Here is an 18,137-nt window from a genome sequence, read left to right as displayed (position 1 = left end):
ATAATATATCATAAATGTATGATAATATGTAAATCTTTCAAGTTTCTTGTTTATATATAAATCCACGTATTGAAAAACTAAGTTAGGCAAAATACTCCAAATCCCACTCATTTATTACATTTTTTTTACTATGCTCTTTTTTCACTTAGGTTATTTTTATATAATATATTACATTTTCATTACTTTGAAAGAGACAAATATTATAAAAATGTTTGATGTACTTAATTTATGTGAGATAAACTTTTATTACTTTGTAATAATAATTTTTTTTAAACGACGTACTAGTTTATCACTATCGTAAATCCGTAAATCCTAAACCTAAAGCATTCATTAAACCGTAAATCCTAAACCTGCATTCAGCAAACCAGTAACGATGTACGAGGATGTCACGTCATCCGTATTTGCGGCGACGTCGCCGCAAATACTGATGACGTGGCATCCTCGTACATCGTTACTGAATGCAGCAGTGTGTCGCAGTGTGTCTGTTTGTCAGTAGTCGGGGGTCCCACTATTAGCGGCGACGTCGCCGCTAATACCTGGTGGGCACAATGCCTTTTTAAAGTTCATTTCGTATTATGTAAATTTTCTAGGAAAAGAAAATTCCGATTATTCTTTAAAGTTTATTAAATGTATACTCTGAATCATTCGGGTATGACGGCAACAACACTTAAACTAGGAGCTGTTTCAACATCTATGATTCTCTTTCTCTTTTTCTTTTTTATTTTATTTTTTATATATGATAACTATCCAAAAACTTAATTAATCAATTAACTTTTATATCTCAAGAAATCTCTACAATTCTGACAGATTTCTAGCTTAAAGTATATATACATTTTTTCTTGTAATGGTGTGCTTTGTTAGGCCCCTTTATTTTTAATAAGAGAAAAATAATCTAAAATACAAATCAATTTACAGAACATAAAATACAACATAGGAAATAATGGCTCATTGGCTTGACTTCAATGGGCAGTTTGGCACTTATCGCGGAAAGGTAGGACCTTAGCCATGATGGAATGATGTGTATATGACTAGGAGTATTTAACTTAAGATTATACCAAACTCCAAGATATTATTTTCCGTTTTTTTCTTCTTATTTTTGAAGTTAAAAGCCGTTACTTTATTATCTCAAAAATAATGCATAGCCAATTTTAGTCAAACCGTCCAAACTTGATAATTGAGACGTACGTTATAAGAAGAATGTTGATACGAACAGTCAATTTTCTTTTGTTAATGGCGACCCACTTTTACAAGTTATTAAAATTCTATATTTATTTATCAAGATTATTATGACATCTAAACTAATGTCGTCCCAATTGCTCTTCTTAGTATAAAGGGAGTGAGGCTACCCACGGATGGGGACTTGCGCCATGTGGCTCTACATCACCAAGTGAGTAGCCCTTTAAAACTGGGGGAGTGAGGCTATCTAATTGTGTTAGGGGACTTTTGACAAGTGTCTTTAGATAATTGGTTGAGAGTGATAGAGAGAGAGAGAGAGAAAGTTACTTGCACTTTTTGTTGGAGAAGGAGAAGCTTTGGGCGACTGATATCTATCGCCTTTTTCGGTTTTTTAGGATATCGCTACCTCAGGGTGGTGTTTTGGGCGACATAAGAGGCGAACAAGGCCAAAAAATTATATATTAATGTTTTAATAGATTGACTAGTTGTTTAAAATTTAAACTAACCAGAATTATTTTCGATCAAGATAATAAAAGTTGTCTATAGTTTACAAAATGAAACAAAATATAATATCACCTTAACATTATTAACATTATTTTTTTTTAATTTATTTTTTTAGAACAACATTCTAATCCACTCTTATTTCTAAATTACACGCATACCTGAAATGAAACTCAAAACTCTGGGACTCGAACTTAGATGGATCCCCAAGGTCAAAGACCTTACCAATGGGCCACCAACCCCATTGGTAACATTATTGTTATTATTATCTATTAGGGATTTGCTAACTAGTGCCCCTAGTGCACCAGTTAAGTAACATTTAATGAAGTCCAATCTTCTTAAAATATGAAAATATGTATTAATTATTCATTTAAAAATAGAAATTGTTAGGTTAAATTGATACACATTAAATATAATTTTTGATTAATAAGGAAATAACAAGTTCATTGACTGCTTCTTAACTAGTGCACTAGGGGCACTAGTTAGCAAATCCCATATTATTATTTATTATTATTATTATTATTATTATTATTATTATTATTATTATTATTATCAAATAGTTTTCTTCATGTATGAAGATGTTTGAAGATGTTTTTTTCTAATAAAAAAAATATATAAGTTTGTCAACCATAAAACCAAAACTTAAAATTAATAAATCATCTTGAATATTACTGAAATTAACTTCTTTTTTTTTTAATAAAAAGATATATAGTATTAACGATTTGAAACAAAAACATAAATGGTTAGACTTAAGAATTACGAGTGTAGGTTGGTGCACCACTGATAAGGTTTTTGATCGACAATGGTATTTCAAGGTTCGATTCTCATTATCTGCATTTGTATGGATAGATTATTGAGGGGTTTTTAAAAGTCTTAGTTTGCATCTCGGACATTCATGTAATTTAAGAATAAAAGTATAATAGATGTTGTTAAAAAAAACAAATAACAAAGAAATATATACTTTAGCTAAGTTTGCATTTGCAATTTAATTAATATGCTTTAAAATTAGTATCTTGCAAAAAATAGTTATCATGGCTATCGATAAGAAACTATATAATGTTGTACATGACTGGGTGAGGGCTTTTCTATATTTAGCCTTTTGTTATGTGTTATATATGACCTTAAGTGTTTTTATTTTTTATAAAATAAACTACGCATTCTTTTTTAAAAAAAAAATTATCTCTAAAAAACCCTAAATACTCCAAATTTCAATACCTTCTCAATCCACAAACTACAACAACAAATGGTACCCAATCCCTGTAAGTGGGGTATGAGGATATGAGATGTAGATAGTTTTGCCTCTACCCAATGTTGGCTTAACCTTTTTAGTGGCCTTAAATAAAACCAGTTTTGGAGCCCTGTATTTGAAAGCCTCTAACAAAAACTCTCATTGTTTATCAAAGTTTGAAACCCGTAAAAATAAACGAAAAAGTCTATAAATGGGCAAAGTTACCTGATATCACTAGTAGATACAATAAATTATCAAAGAAAATGGAATATTTGCAAGTTACCTTTAAATTTTAAACTGGGAGACTGCTTTTTCGATCAAGAGAAAAACATATGATACTCTAAAAGCTTAAATATATTTTATTAAAGAATCTATAAGCCTAAAACAATAATTAGATGCCTGATGAAAGAGTGTTTTTCTTTGAAATTAAAAGTAATGATTAGTCTAAATATAAACCCAAAACTAATTATATCTAAGCCTAAAAGTTCAAAAAATATGAGGCTTTCACATTTAGTGGCTTCAAGCCCCTGCATAGTCTAATATATATATTAAGTCGGAACGGAGTAGCTCGACCAGCGAGAGAAGAACGAAGTAGCTTGTCTAGACTCTGCAAATGCCTAGAGGTAGGGAAACTGTTTCCATAAGGACCTCTAACCAAATGAGACAAAAGTATGAGGGTGTAAGGGGTTTAGTAACCATATATGTCGGTCGAGTAACGCTTGACTTGTAACACCCCGCTAAAGCGGAATATACAGGATGCACAGATAAGCACAATTGCGCACAGTACAAGTTCCAACACAGCCATTAACATTGAGAGCAGAAGTACGATAGTTATTACAGAACGTGGGTTATACCCAGAATAGTCAATATCCGAAAGACAGAACAATTGTCTTAAAGAACCAAGTCTTGAACTGAACAAGCAAAGGAAAGTCTTCACAGCTCCTGATCTTGAACGCTCGAACAATCGCCAACTGAATGAGCTTATGGAGGAGGACTCCTATGCTAAAGAGATCTACTTAGCCTAGCCTGAAATACATGTAAGTTCAAAAGGTCAACTACGAAAGTAGTTGGTGAGATTCACAAATAGTATGATTTAGTTTACATATATGTATATATGTATAATAAGAACAAGATCACAAGTTTTGTACGTTGAACCAAAGTACTTTGTAATAATAGAAAAGTAAGAACTAGGTCATAAGATCTGCACGTTTAACATAAGTACTTTGTAATAGTAAGAACAGAACAAGAACATATAATGAACTGTGAATATATATTGTCACTGCTAACCCGATTGGCCAGAACTGAACTGTAATGTAATGATATGCTCATAAAGTTCAAGTACGTCAAGTAAGATCTAGGTCTGAACAAGAACAAGTAATATGCATCCTCCAGAACTGCGGAGAATGAGGGTGGGCCTACCCTAAACAGCGCTGTCCATAATTACCTACGGTTCAATCCCTGAACTGTGGGATATGAATTGATAGCAGTAAACAAGAACTGAACAAGTACAAGTACGAACTAGAACATGTTAAAGATCAAGTACAGAGATATGAAAGTATTTAAGGATGCCCATTCAAGACCTAAATACTCTTTGTAAATAGTGAAGAATCATTTCGTAAGTATCTCTAGATCATATAGTAGTACATAGAATAGTTCAAGAACATATGTACAAGTACAAAATAGTTTTCATGTTTTTCAGTCCCCGATAAAAGAACTTGAACAAAATGTACGAAAGGGGGAATAGTGAACTCACAGTGGTCTGGTACAAGCACGGCAGTATAAGCACAGAGAATAAGCACAAAGATAGATAGGTTATATCTATCAAATTCCAAGTACGTCTTGATGGAAGCTTAAGTACATGTCATTGATCATAAATAAGTACGCATATTAGTTCATGTGATTAATTAATCACTGAAATGTCCTTAATGAACTGATGATTTGGTCCTTTGAAGATCTTTGAACATTTTGACTCAAAAGAGTTTGAATGAACTTTAAGTACTCGAACTGGACTCGATCTGAATGTCTTTGAACTTACACATAAGTGATTACAATGTTAATGAGTTAAACGTGTCTTTAATTAATGAACTTTAGTCTTAAGAACTCAATTTAGTTGTTCATAGAACTTGTACTTTAATAATGAAGATAGAACATGTCTTTAGTGTACTCAATTAGGGTTTGCACAATGTACGTTGTTCTAGATCGTTTTAGGAACTAGCTCTTTTGTTAATATGTAGCCTTGAATGTAATTAATCGAATGATAATGAAGCTAAGGACTTGTCTAGAAGTTATGTACAAGATCGTATTGAAGTTTAGGTATGATAAGTTATAGGAAAAGTTTGTGTTGTGTTCTGATTGCACAAGATCGTTTTAGGGTTTTTGGCACAAGATCGTTTTAGCTCCTGAGTCAAGATCGTTTTGGATGTTCAAGTGCAAGGTCGTCCTAGATGTTTCAAGTACAAGATCGTTTCACAATGCAAGGCTCAAGATCGTTTCACAAGACAAGGTTCAAGATCGTTTCACAAGACAAGGTTCAAGATCGTTTTAAGGAACAAGCTCAGGATCGTTTTACTGCCACTTAGCCAAGATCGTCCCATCTTCCAAATCAAGAACAAAGGTACAAGATCCTTTCTAGTTCAAGAACAAGTGTTTGAGCGAAACCGATCCAAAGGATTAGTTACCCAATAAGTGCACCAACACAACAACACAACACACAATCAAACGAGCAAGCACAAGAGTACCAAAGGGCTGCCTTAGGACGATCTTGGGGCCAAGATCGTCCCATTCAGGACCGTCCCAGCCTCCACACGAGTTTGAACAAGTTCAAGTACACCAACAAACGTCTAGATCGATTTCAGAACTTATTTGGACATAGCACTAGTACGTATATACACAATAACACTTACCAATAACACTTTTAATGCGTTTCAAGATCAAATAACACATGAACAAGTCGTGGCACTCAAGAACAAGTGTTGCCTTCACTTTCAAAAATGGGTCTTGTAGATTAAAGCATGTTATGACCTAAATTTGTTCACACAAATGTTATTAAACACATTTAGACACAAACCATTAACTATTAACACGATTTTCATTCAAAATTGGACCAAATCATCAAGAACATGAACTTGAAAAAGTACACTTTTAATTTGATCAAAAACTCATCAAATGTTGTTGTTACCTGAGATTTGCTTCAAGAAGTATTTTTTGATTATCACAAGGATGCTAAAAGTACAAACGATTTTGATTTAACAACCCAAAATCAAGAGATGAATTTTGTGTGTGTTTTTGTGGCTGCAAGTGTGTGTTTTAGAGAGAGAGGGGAAAGATGGGGAAGATGAAGAATGGTTGTTTCTCTCACTAGGGTTCTCCATCTCTTTCTATTTATACGTTCCCATAATAAATGAACTCAATAAATGCAAGGACTATTTGCGAACATTTTGAACTAGAACTTTTATAAACACGAACGTTTACGAACCGAACATTAGTATTTCATCGTACTTAAACATGAATTCATCATGTAGATCATGAATTAAGATCAAATTGACCTTCATATAAGCACATAATTTTGGTCTACAGCACGTCAAGAACTTAAATAAATTGAACTGTCTAGTCGTTCTAATAGCGAAAGTACGTTTCAAAGAACTTATTTAGAACATTTCTAAGACGGTTGTTACATGACTACGTTAAGAGAAGAAAAGAACAGAAAACATACCGCATAACACACTTTAACGGAAATCAAATAATACATAGTAAATCGAACATTTGATCACATTAAATATCAACCTAGAATAGTAATTTACGAAGATATCCTGCATAAAACCAACCATGTGGAATGAGATCAATCCACACATTACATCTACCTAAAATACCCTCAAAATATTTTTAACTCCTATCTATTGAAACTAACCCCTTAATTACTTTATTCATTAATTTAAATATTTTTATCTAATCTGTCTATAATACTCTTAATGAAATTATTACAACATACATCTTTGACTTTTAAAATAACTACACTACCCTTTTACATTATTAACAACACCGCTACCGCCACCTTAGCTGTCACCACCTCCAGTTGTCACCGTTGTGGCATTGTGCGGGTACCCTTCTAGTTATGTTTAATACAATTAAAAAATAGTGTTTACTTTATGAATTTGTTTATGTAATTATTTAATATTGAACGTGATTTACCAAAAAAGAATAGTTTAAAGCATAGTTGTTAAAAAGCGATCGCCTGGTGTGCCTAGGCGCAAGGCGCAGGCGTGGCGGACCTCCGGCGCCTGAAACTCTAGGCCTAGTCGTTTATAAAAGAAGGCGGTCAACGGCGGTCAATGGTGGTCAGCGGAGGTCAACGGCGGCCACCAAAGGTCTAATCAGTCAAGATTTAGCGAGATCTATCAAGATCCGGCCAAATCATTGTTGAATCTGATTTTCCGGTCATTATTTACAGAAAGTAAATCTGGAAAAAATGTAGAAGAAGAGAAAGAGATTAAAGGAGAGAGAGAGAGAAATAGAAGATGACAAAAACTGAAAAAGCATGAAGATGTAATGAGAAAGTTAGAGGACAAAAAGACAAAGGCATCTTTATTCTTATTTTTGTTCCCATTATTTCTATTTTTATTGCAAAGTTTATATTAACATTATTTTTATTCTACAAATAAGACAAAAACAAGTATTATTAGTTGTATTAGTATTATTGCATTATAAAAACTATAGTATTAGTATTAAGTTATTAAAAAATGTTTTCATTGTTATGTTTTTTATTTATAGTCTATTTCTAGTCATACAATTTCAAAAATTTTAATATTACATATATATAAAAGTAAAAACCTCATTCGGATTTGAACAATTTGGTTATGAACAACTTGGCATAAAGTTTTTGGTTGAATGATTTACGGTTTTTTTTTGAACGATATCTGGTTTATAAAAGATATTTGATTTGTTTTACTATTATTTTCACTATATATAAATATTTTATATTTATTTACTTGAATGCACTTTTTTTTCCCGGGCGAGCGTTTTTTTGCGCCTCTCGCCTTCGCCTCATTAGGGGTCTTTGCGCTTTGAGTTCGCTTTCGCTTTTGACAACTATGGTTTAAAGTAAAAAACCTTTAAGCACCATCAAAATTAATGTATCTATATATGTGAAAATGATATATTTTTTAAAAAATTAATCTAAATTTTTTTTCTAAAATCATAAAATGATGACATATGGATTTTACTAATTTTTTTTTAATTTTATCTTTTGATTATATTACTTGTAATCATTTTATGGTTAGATAGATGGATATATATAAGTAATTATTATTATCTTATCAATAGAAAATTTAAAGTTGATGAAGACTTCACCTAATGGTCTAGGAGTTAAAACATTTGTTTGTTTATTTAACTTTTAGAGAGTAATGGTACCTGGAAATGACTAATTATTTATCTAACATTAATGATATGAAAAATATATGTAAAGGGGCTTGGTAGGCCTAACCAGCTTTTTGGTAAGCCAATCAAATTTTTAGTAGTGACGTTGCTGCTAAAGTTCTTGTACAATGCAACAATCACTCAAGTTATCCGGAATGATATTGTCAGGGGTTGGCTATTCTCACTACGTCGTGTCATGGTACATTTTGGGTTGTCGGGGGTTGCCTTGAAAAAAAAAGGGAGTGGAGTTGCCTGAGAGGTGAGGTAGACTAATGATAGATTGTATTTTGTTTTTACTTTTTTTTCATTAAACATTAATTATAAAATATATTATTTCATTTGTTACTCTTAAAGTCCAATAAGAAGACAAAAAAAAGAGAAGTAAAATACGAAAAAGATAGGTGGCTCATAAATTAAGGGAAAAAGGACAAAAACAAAAGGGAACCAATTTGCTACATACAAGCGATATCCACATATCGCTCAAAGCGGAGATCGCCTACCAGGGGCAGTGTTCCCGGTGACTTGCCCGCGAAATCCAGTGGATTACCCTCCTTTATCACCCTACTCCGGATATCCTTATTGACATGCAAACAGTATTGATATCCGTGATACACTTTTAGCAGTGACGTCACTGCTGAAAGTGTATCATGGATATCAATATTGTCTGCAAAACATTAAGTTTTGGTGTCTAAAAATCTATTTTGTGGCACACTTTGTTTATGTGGTTCTTCAGTATTTTATTTATTTTTCGTTTTTTTTCTTCTTTTCTCGCTGATTCTTCATTTGTGGTAGCTCAGCCAATCACGTTTCCAATTCTTCATTTGTGAAACTCTAGTTTTTCATATACAGTAAGTATATATATATATAGTTTTGATATAAATATAGTGTATTGAATCGTTTTTAGATGGATTATTTCGAGGATATCCGAGTTGATGTATGTGACGAAAATTACAAGTTTCAGTACGAAGAGCCTGGCAATGAATTTGACTTCACAGAGGCAGGGCCAAAATTTGACTACGCATTGTCGCATGCAACTACTAACTCGTTGTTTAAAAAATGTATATATATATATATCTTATATATATATATATCTGGGCAATGGAAATAAAATAAATATTTTTAAAAAAAGATGATGTTTAAAAAATCAAGTTGAAATAAAATAATGAAAAGGGAATATAAACACTCGTAAAAATTGGGTAACACTCCGGTGAGAACACTTTTAAAATAAGAACGGTGAGAACACTTAAAAACATCATTTTGATGCATTAAAAGTCCATAAAACTAACATAGTGCTTAACTAACTATCAATATTTAAGTGTTTAACAATACATTGATCTTTCAAAATCGAAAAAATCAAGTTTTTTGTTTTATGCATCCATCTTGGATGCATATTATCAAAATGATGCATCCAACAAAAAACGTGATTTTTTTCGATTTTGACGGATCCATGTGTTGTTAAACACTTAAATAATGATAATTAGTTATGCACTATGTCAGTTTTATGGACTTTTAATACATCAAAATGTAGTTTTTAAGCGTTCTCATTTTAAGTTGGTTCTCATTTGATTGTCACCCCGTAAAAAAAAATATATCTATATATCTATTAAAAGAGTAGGAATCCTAGCCTTCTAAAATACCTTCAAATGTAAAGTTAATCTAAAAATATGCCACATAGGATTTATCTTATATGTCATCTTCATATTTTTTTTTACAATACATACTTAATATATGTCTAAATAATAAATATTTCATGCAAGTTTAAATTAAAATAAATACTAAATATATATTAAATAAATAAAATAAATTGCATATGCAAAAACCCCGTTGAGAAAGTAAATCAAAACTCATATAAATATTAATTAATAGCTATACATAAAAGATTTTTAAAAAATGTCTAATCTCGTACAAAATTTCTTCCAAAATCTCGTATGTGAATAACTATATGGCTAAGCCTATAAATAAATATATTACCATAGTTCATCAATTTAATTGAAGAGATGGTAGCTTTACACTTATATGTAAAAGAAAAATATCATGACATATACCACTTTTTAATCTGCTACTGTAAGTTTCAATTTTTTAGTAATCTTATTTATCCACTATTATGCATATATATGAATGTATCATCTACATACAAACATTTATATATATTTATACGTATTTTTATTTGTAAGGTATATATATATATATATTGCATACAAAACCATGCTTTTGACAACTAAATAAAAACTATATATATATATATTACAAAATTATAGAGAAGAATTCATAAACTTCAATGGCAATTAGTTTTAAATAAAGATATAAAAAAACCTTATAAAAATAGCTTTTGATTTTTAGGTATATTTCTTTTAACAACGATTATTAGACATATTAACTATCAAAACCCTTTTTAATTAAAAACTAGCGCCACTTTATTATTTATATAATAAAATCACAACAATACAATATCAGTTGATTTTTTAAAGTTTATATGCTATTAAGTAACAAGTGTTATACTTATCCTAAAGGGTTTTAAGATTGTGAAGAACTTCCTTCAAACTAATAAATTATCATCAAGAATTACAATTTAAATGCTTGAATAGATGGTGTGATTGGTGTCACCACTTAAAGTTTAGATTAATTTTTACCGGTAAACAAATTATTAATAATTATTGACCTAGACATTATAACCTTTTAGCCAACTTAATTTATCTATATTTTGAAATAGCCACACACCTTGCGGGTAAAAGACCTATTATATATATATATATATTATAGCTTTATGGCGCACTTTAATTCCCATGTCGATGACGGCTGGATACCACCCAATTCTTTCCAACTTATTTGGAGTCCCTATCCACCACTAGTTTAATTTCCAAATTGAAAATGATAACGTCTTCATCGAAATTAATAATAATAAAGTGCTCGTTTATTTATAATTTGTTTATATTCTACATATGTTTTATTTATTTCATAAAGGCAAATAAAGACAAAAAATACTATTCACATCCATTAGCTTTATTATAGTAAGGAATATTCACAATCTATTTTAAAAAATTGGGAGTGAGAAAGAATCGAACCAGGGACCTCCCCTTTAGGGATTTGCTTTATTATAGTAAGGAGTTTTAAAAAATTGTTGGGGGGTGGGTGGGTGGGGGAGAAGGAATCAAACCAGGGACCTCCCCTTTAGGGGGAAAGTCTTTACCACTCAACCAAACTCAATCTTTTGTTTATATTCTACATATGTTTTATTTATTTCATAAAGGCAGGTAAAGACAAAAAGTACTATTCATATCCATTTGCTTTATTATAGTAAGGAATTATATTTTGTTTTATTATTCTATAGAAGTCAACTTCTTTCTAAAAAATAGTCTTTAACAATTAGTTATTCTTTTGATATACAGTAATTGACATTAGCATTCATGATTGGATATATGACTTGAAAAATAATTGTATGTAAAAACATTCACACGTAAAAAAAATTTTCAGGAGTCGGGCGTCCCTTTCCGCCTGACCCTTAATAGCTGCACCAATATATATATATGTTGGAAAATGTATATGTATATATAGTGAGTAATATAGTTGAAAATACACGTGAGAAAAAAAGGGTTCACTATTCAAGATTTGGTGGTTGTCTATTATTTTTGGTAAAGGTCGATCCATTTGTATCAGTGGCTTAAACACCATTAATAGTGCTCACTCGTCACCCAATATAGCTAAAGTTGTATTCTATTTAAAAACACGTTTAATTTCAGCTAGGGTTAAATGCAAATTTCGTCCCTGTGATTTTTGAAAAACTTGTTTTTATTTCTCTGTTACTTTTTGAATTTTTTTCATCCCTGTGATATAACTTCCGTTAAAAACAATTAGTCTCTATCGTTAAGTTCGCCCAATAGAGGACACTTATGTCATTGTACCTATCTTCATCCTTATTCTTCTTCAACCTTAAACACAACCCATAAATTCCATTTTTGTTTCGTATGAAACAAATTTAAAAACAATGAATAAAACAATATTTATAAACACACTTTCATTACTTTCACTCATCCATCCATGAGAAATTCAATGATAAGAAATGCAAAAACCATTGAATGTTATTAGTGGGTATATCAATCTTAAAAAACCATGGAAAATTCGGATGGATTCAGATAGATTTTCAATTCCATCTACATCAATCTTCACCGATTAGATACTGGGTATTTTTATTTAACGCTTGACTTAATCAGTTGCTTTTTTCTGATTCAGCTAGTATATTATTTATTCAATTTCTTTCGGCTGCAATTAATTGTTTTATGGCGGTGGCTCAATTAATTTGTATGTTAAGTTATATTGATGGATGTTTGAGTTTATTTGTCACTGTATATGTTTCGTACTTCTTTGGGCTTCTAATTGGTTCATTTGTCACTATAAATATATTATATATCATCATCATCACAGTTATATAATACTCGTACATACATACAACATGGATGTTTTTTAGTTTACCGAAAAGAAACACATATCAATCTAAATCCAAATCCATATACATATAGACATCCACTTTTGTCTATCTGTTTCTTTCTCTTTATACATGTATATACATTATATATATATATATATATTAAGAACAGATGTACATATTGAGTAACCAGCAGAAGAAGTGCCGCCACACAACCACCGCTGGCCGGAGATTTTTTTTTTTTTAAATCTAAAGATTGGGTTTGTTTGTAACAAATCGCATGAAATTGATGTTAGCGATCAAGTTGCTTGTAATTGACTATAGTTGTATACGAGTATATAGGTTCATGTATCTCAGAAAATAATATTTTATTAACTTTTGCTTCAACATTCCTCCTTCCCGTTGTTGTTGATTTTTTATTTTAATATTGGATTTGGATTGGATTGATTTGAGTTTGAATTTAGAATTGGATTGCAAAAATGATAGAGGAAAAGCAATATGGGTTTAAAGGACAAAATTCTGGAAAATGAAACACGTTCAAATGACGAGAATGCCCCTCGTGTGACTTTCACGTGGGTAGCACTTAACAGAGACAGGGACGAAGTCGCATCACATGGATGAAAAAAACTCAAAAACTAACTGAGGGATGAAAGAAAATAATCACAAGGACGAAATTTGCATTTAACCATTTCAGCTATCATAATATTAAATTAAAAATATATGTTTGTATTTATTATATGTTCTTATATATTTTGCGCCTTTTAGTGGGGCACGTAAGTAAACATATACGAGTATGATACCCGCGCGTTAAGGTGGATATCATTGACGGGGCGTTTAATTAATCAGTGGATGATCGGAGACACTTATATCAGTGGAGGAAAAAAATACGGCATAAATTAATCGAGAATGGAGATAGAGATAATGGTATACAATAGTTATATGTGTAATGGCAAATAAGTAAATTTGCATGTCCTAAATAAATAAATATATAAACTTTTCAACACCACCCCATAACCTTTAATAGAGAGTATAAAAGTATAAATGTGTAAGGACAAATGAGTAAATTCACATGTATCAAATTTATAAATTTTTTAACATCATCCTATAATTTTTAATAGGAAGTATAGATATAGATAATCATGTTAATAAACATTTTAATCCTTTGGCATCCATATACATTTTGATACGTTATATTATTTCGAAAACAAACAAATATCCACATATCTTAAATGGATCGATGGTTGTACATTGATAAATAGTTTTTTTTATCCGCTTGATCATATATAAAAGGAAAATGATATTCCTATAACACATTTTTGCCATTTAAAACAATACTTGCATGATGCAGTTGTATTCTGTGCATAAAAATTTATACATATATTGTAGATGGCAAAATTTTATTGTACAAATATCACTTTTATATCAAATGATCGCATACCACTTTTTAATTTATACGGTTTTAGTTATGGAGAGAGCCTAATAAAAAAATTGGCTCGGGTTCCATCTTCGTCTAAGACTGGATGTATTGATTAACTGCATTTATCTTTGTACACTAAAAGCTTGTAGGGTGATTGTGTAGATATCAATGCGATGTAGGGGATTAATTAGTTCCTTTCGATTTACCATATTTTTTTATTTATAAATTTTTTAAAAATTGAGTTCCATGTAGTCATTATCTTGTTATTATGAGTAATAAATATGAAAAATTGGGGAATGGTACTATGGGATGGGTGTCGCACTATCCATGAGAGTATTATGTGTAAATAAGAAAGGAGAGGTGGAGTGGTGAGAGTTATGGTGAATTTATGGGCTCATATCGGCGGTAACATCATCGCCGGTAGTGAATTTATGGTTTAAAGGGTTGGGTAGAGGGTTTATTACCTTTGGAGCATAAATTGAGAGAGAAGAGAGAGTGTGTGGGGACCAAGACTTTCAAAGAAAGAGAGAGAGTGTGTGGGGATAGGAAAAAGTACTAGGGGTGTTTATCAAACCGTCAAACAGTGAAAACCGGACCAAACCGAGGTACTTGGATTGGTTTGGTCAGATTGAGTTGTTAAAGTCTGGTTTGACGTTTTAAATTTTGAAAAACCGGGTTCCTTAGTCCGGTTACGGTTTGAGCAAAACGTAAACCGTCAAAAACCGAACTGGACCAAAAGATATATATGTATATATATAATATATTTACTTCACATATTTATCAACTTTTACCGAAGATATTCTATTTAACATTTACATATTTTAGTAGTATGCGTAATATATTACCAGTTATTTTAGTTCAGATATATTATAAAAGATCTTTTGGTAGATAATTATAAGGTCTATTAAAAATTTATTTATATTATATAAATCTACATTTTCTTTTATTCTTTTCTACTTTTAATTTATCCTTCTATTTTTTTCCATCTTCATTCCTTCACTATTTTCCACTCAAAGATCAAAATTATAAGACTCGAGTCCTTCATCACCTTTAATATTTCATATTTTGTAAGTATAAAACACAATATAATTGTAACTTTATTAGTGTTTTTATTAATAATATTAAGATCATAGTGTTCGTGATATTTATTTGTGTAATAAAAGAAAGAAAAAAAATATACATACGGAATATATGCATAAAATTATTTGGAGATAAAAATGAAAAGAAAAAAAGGTCACGAAACCGTTGAACCGGTCAAACCGGACGACTTACATGGTTTGGTTTGGTCCGGTTAGACAACACGCTTGGTGAGGTTTGGTTTGAAATATGTTGAAACCGCAAATCCTGGTTTGGTTTGAGATTTAGTCAAAATCAGACCAAACCGGACCACGAACACCCCTAGAAAAGACAGAGTGTGTAATTGGTGAAAAAATTAGGAGGGTTGAAGATTTATGAGGCGCCAGTAAAAATGGTTGGGAGAGTTGATTGGAAGAGTTAAAAGATTAAAATGATTTGGATGGATGTTATTGGATGAATTTGGAAGGGTTGATAATTTTTTTTTCCACTCCGTCTCCCCTAAATTAATAGGAGCAACTAATTTCTGGGGTAAAGAGTAGGTGGTCAATTTCCAATATATGCTAAATTGAAGGTTAACTTATAAATTTTAATGGACTTTTTGTGTGTCATTCATTATATATATTATCTTTATTCAAAAAATATATTATCATTTCGATTGAATCAGTAAGAATCTTATGAAGTAACTTTGATGACATATCAAATACGTGTACATATTTTGTGTAAATGTGATTTTGTTTCATATGATATTATCCCATGTTGATGAATGACAAACCGATGTTTTTGTAATATATGGAGTAATCAGTAATGAGTCATGAGTTAGTAATCTTATGAGTAATGAGTCATGAGTTAGTCATTTGTGCATTGCAGAATTATTCTTTCTAGTATGCAAAATCAGATGGTTAAATATCTATCCTTATAAAATAGGACACGTTAGATGTGCATAATTTGTTACAAAAAAATAATACGTATCTGATGCACATTTCCGATCTACACTTTTCATGCCTCAAGTTACATATAGAATAAATCATGATCTAGGGATGTGCATGGTTTGGCCCAAACCGGCTAAACCATTTAAATCGGGGTATTTGGACGGATTGATTGGTTTTAAATCTAAATTTTAAACCGTCGGTTTGTTTTTTCCGTAAACCATTTGTATGGTTTGGTTTTGGTTTTAGATATTATACAATCCGGTAAAACCAAACCGGACCATTTACTTTTAATAAATGTAAGTTTATATCTATATTAATAGTTAATAATGTAAATTGTATATACTTATTATTTGTCAAAGTTGTAGACATGATATATATCGAATCTTAAATTGTTATGTTTGTTTGTCTTATAAGACTTATGAATATTTTGTTATGTCATGATATCGAATCTTAGATGCTACGTATTATTTTATGCTTTTGTACATTTAATTTCAAAAAATAAAAGACCGCTTAACCGTCCAAACCAAACCGGATTAATTGGTTTTGGTTGGTTTGGTTCGACATAACAATTTGGACGGATTGGTTTGAAAAATCATGAAACCGTATGTATTGGTTTGGTTGAGAATTTTGGCTAAAACCGTCCAAACTGGACCATGCCCATCCCTAATCCTGCCTATGCTAATTCTTATTCTATGCAAGTTATGTGCCTTTTTGAACTTTGGAGGTCATTAATTTAATTTCAAAATTTGACTTTTAATTACTAATTTAAGAAAAAAGAAATGCTAAATATACAATCTAATTACAAACAAACATCTACAAACTGATGTGCTTAGTTAAGCGGACTAACACATGCAAAATCATTTTTTCTTTCATCATTCTCTCTTTTCATGTTATTGGTCACAAATGAGTTTCCGTAAATGTATTTGTAATAAGTTTGTCATTATATCATTGTTCGAAAAGAAAAATAACTATTGACTAGTAACATCTACCGTCAAAAAAATACGGACTTAAATTTTTTATTCAATATTATATAATCAAGTTGCTAAAAATGGTGCAAGTTGCTTAAGTAATAGTGGCTCTCAATGTGTTTAAAGATCATGTTACTTTCTTTTAAACGATGGGAGCTGATATTCATACCATAAATTTTGATTAATATACCACAACATATAACTTTTATAGCTGACTGTACAAATTAATAATGCACAGTAATAGTAAAACTATAAAATAAGTGGTACAAATCTCACTTATCTTAAACTATTGCCTTTGATAACAATTTGATATTCCGTACGAGAGTTGTCGTAGTTCAACATATTTACTATAATAATTAACAAATTACTCGAAACAATTAAAGAAGTATTAATTTGGGACATATCGTCAAAATAGCATATTAAAAAAAGGTCAAAAGTGTTAGATCATGTGACAACATATTATTCTTTAAATGATTCTCAATTCACTGGTAGAAAGTCTTTTACATGGTAATGAGTTAAGTGATCCATTAACAAGGTTTTAGATTTTGAAAGAATCTATTAGAGTTTGAATCTCTTTTTTTTTTTTATATTTGTAGAGTTTGATTATTAGGGTAAGTTTTCGAAAGTCTTTAGTTTTATTCTAGACATGCGTGGTTCGAGTTTCATATAACGCACAATTGGATATCACCCTATGGTGTCTGGAATCTTAATTAGTAACTACTAACTCGCTCTCTAAAAAGAAACATTTAAAACAATATATATATATATATATTAAAAAGATAAAACGAGAACCAATATATATCGTTTTATCTTAATTAGTAACTACTAACTCGCATCTCGTATACTATTTTTTTTATACGTAAACATGCAAAATTTATTAAAATAAAAATATGTACACATATTAATATTAATGAGGTCAATCACATGTGTTTTATAATGAAAATCTATAATTCTTATGTTCACATATTAACAATAACGATCATGTGTTCACAAGTTAACAAGCGTAACT

This window comes from Erigeron canadensis, chromosome 8 (assembly GCF_010389155.1).
Source record: "Erigeron canadensis isolate Cc75 chromosome 8, C_canadensis_v1, whole genome shotgun sequence".
NCBI lineage: Eukaryota > Viridiplantae > Streptophyta > Magnoliopsida > Asterales > Asteraceae > Erigeron > Erigeron canadensis.
The sequence above is the reverse complement of the archived record's forward strand: the minus strand, read 5'-3'. Positions refer to the sequence as shown.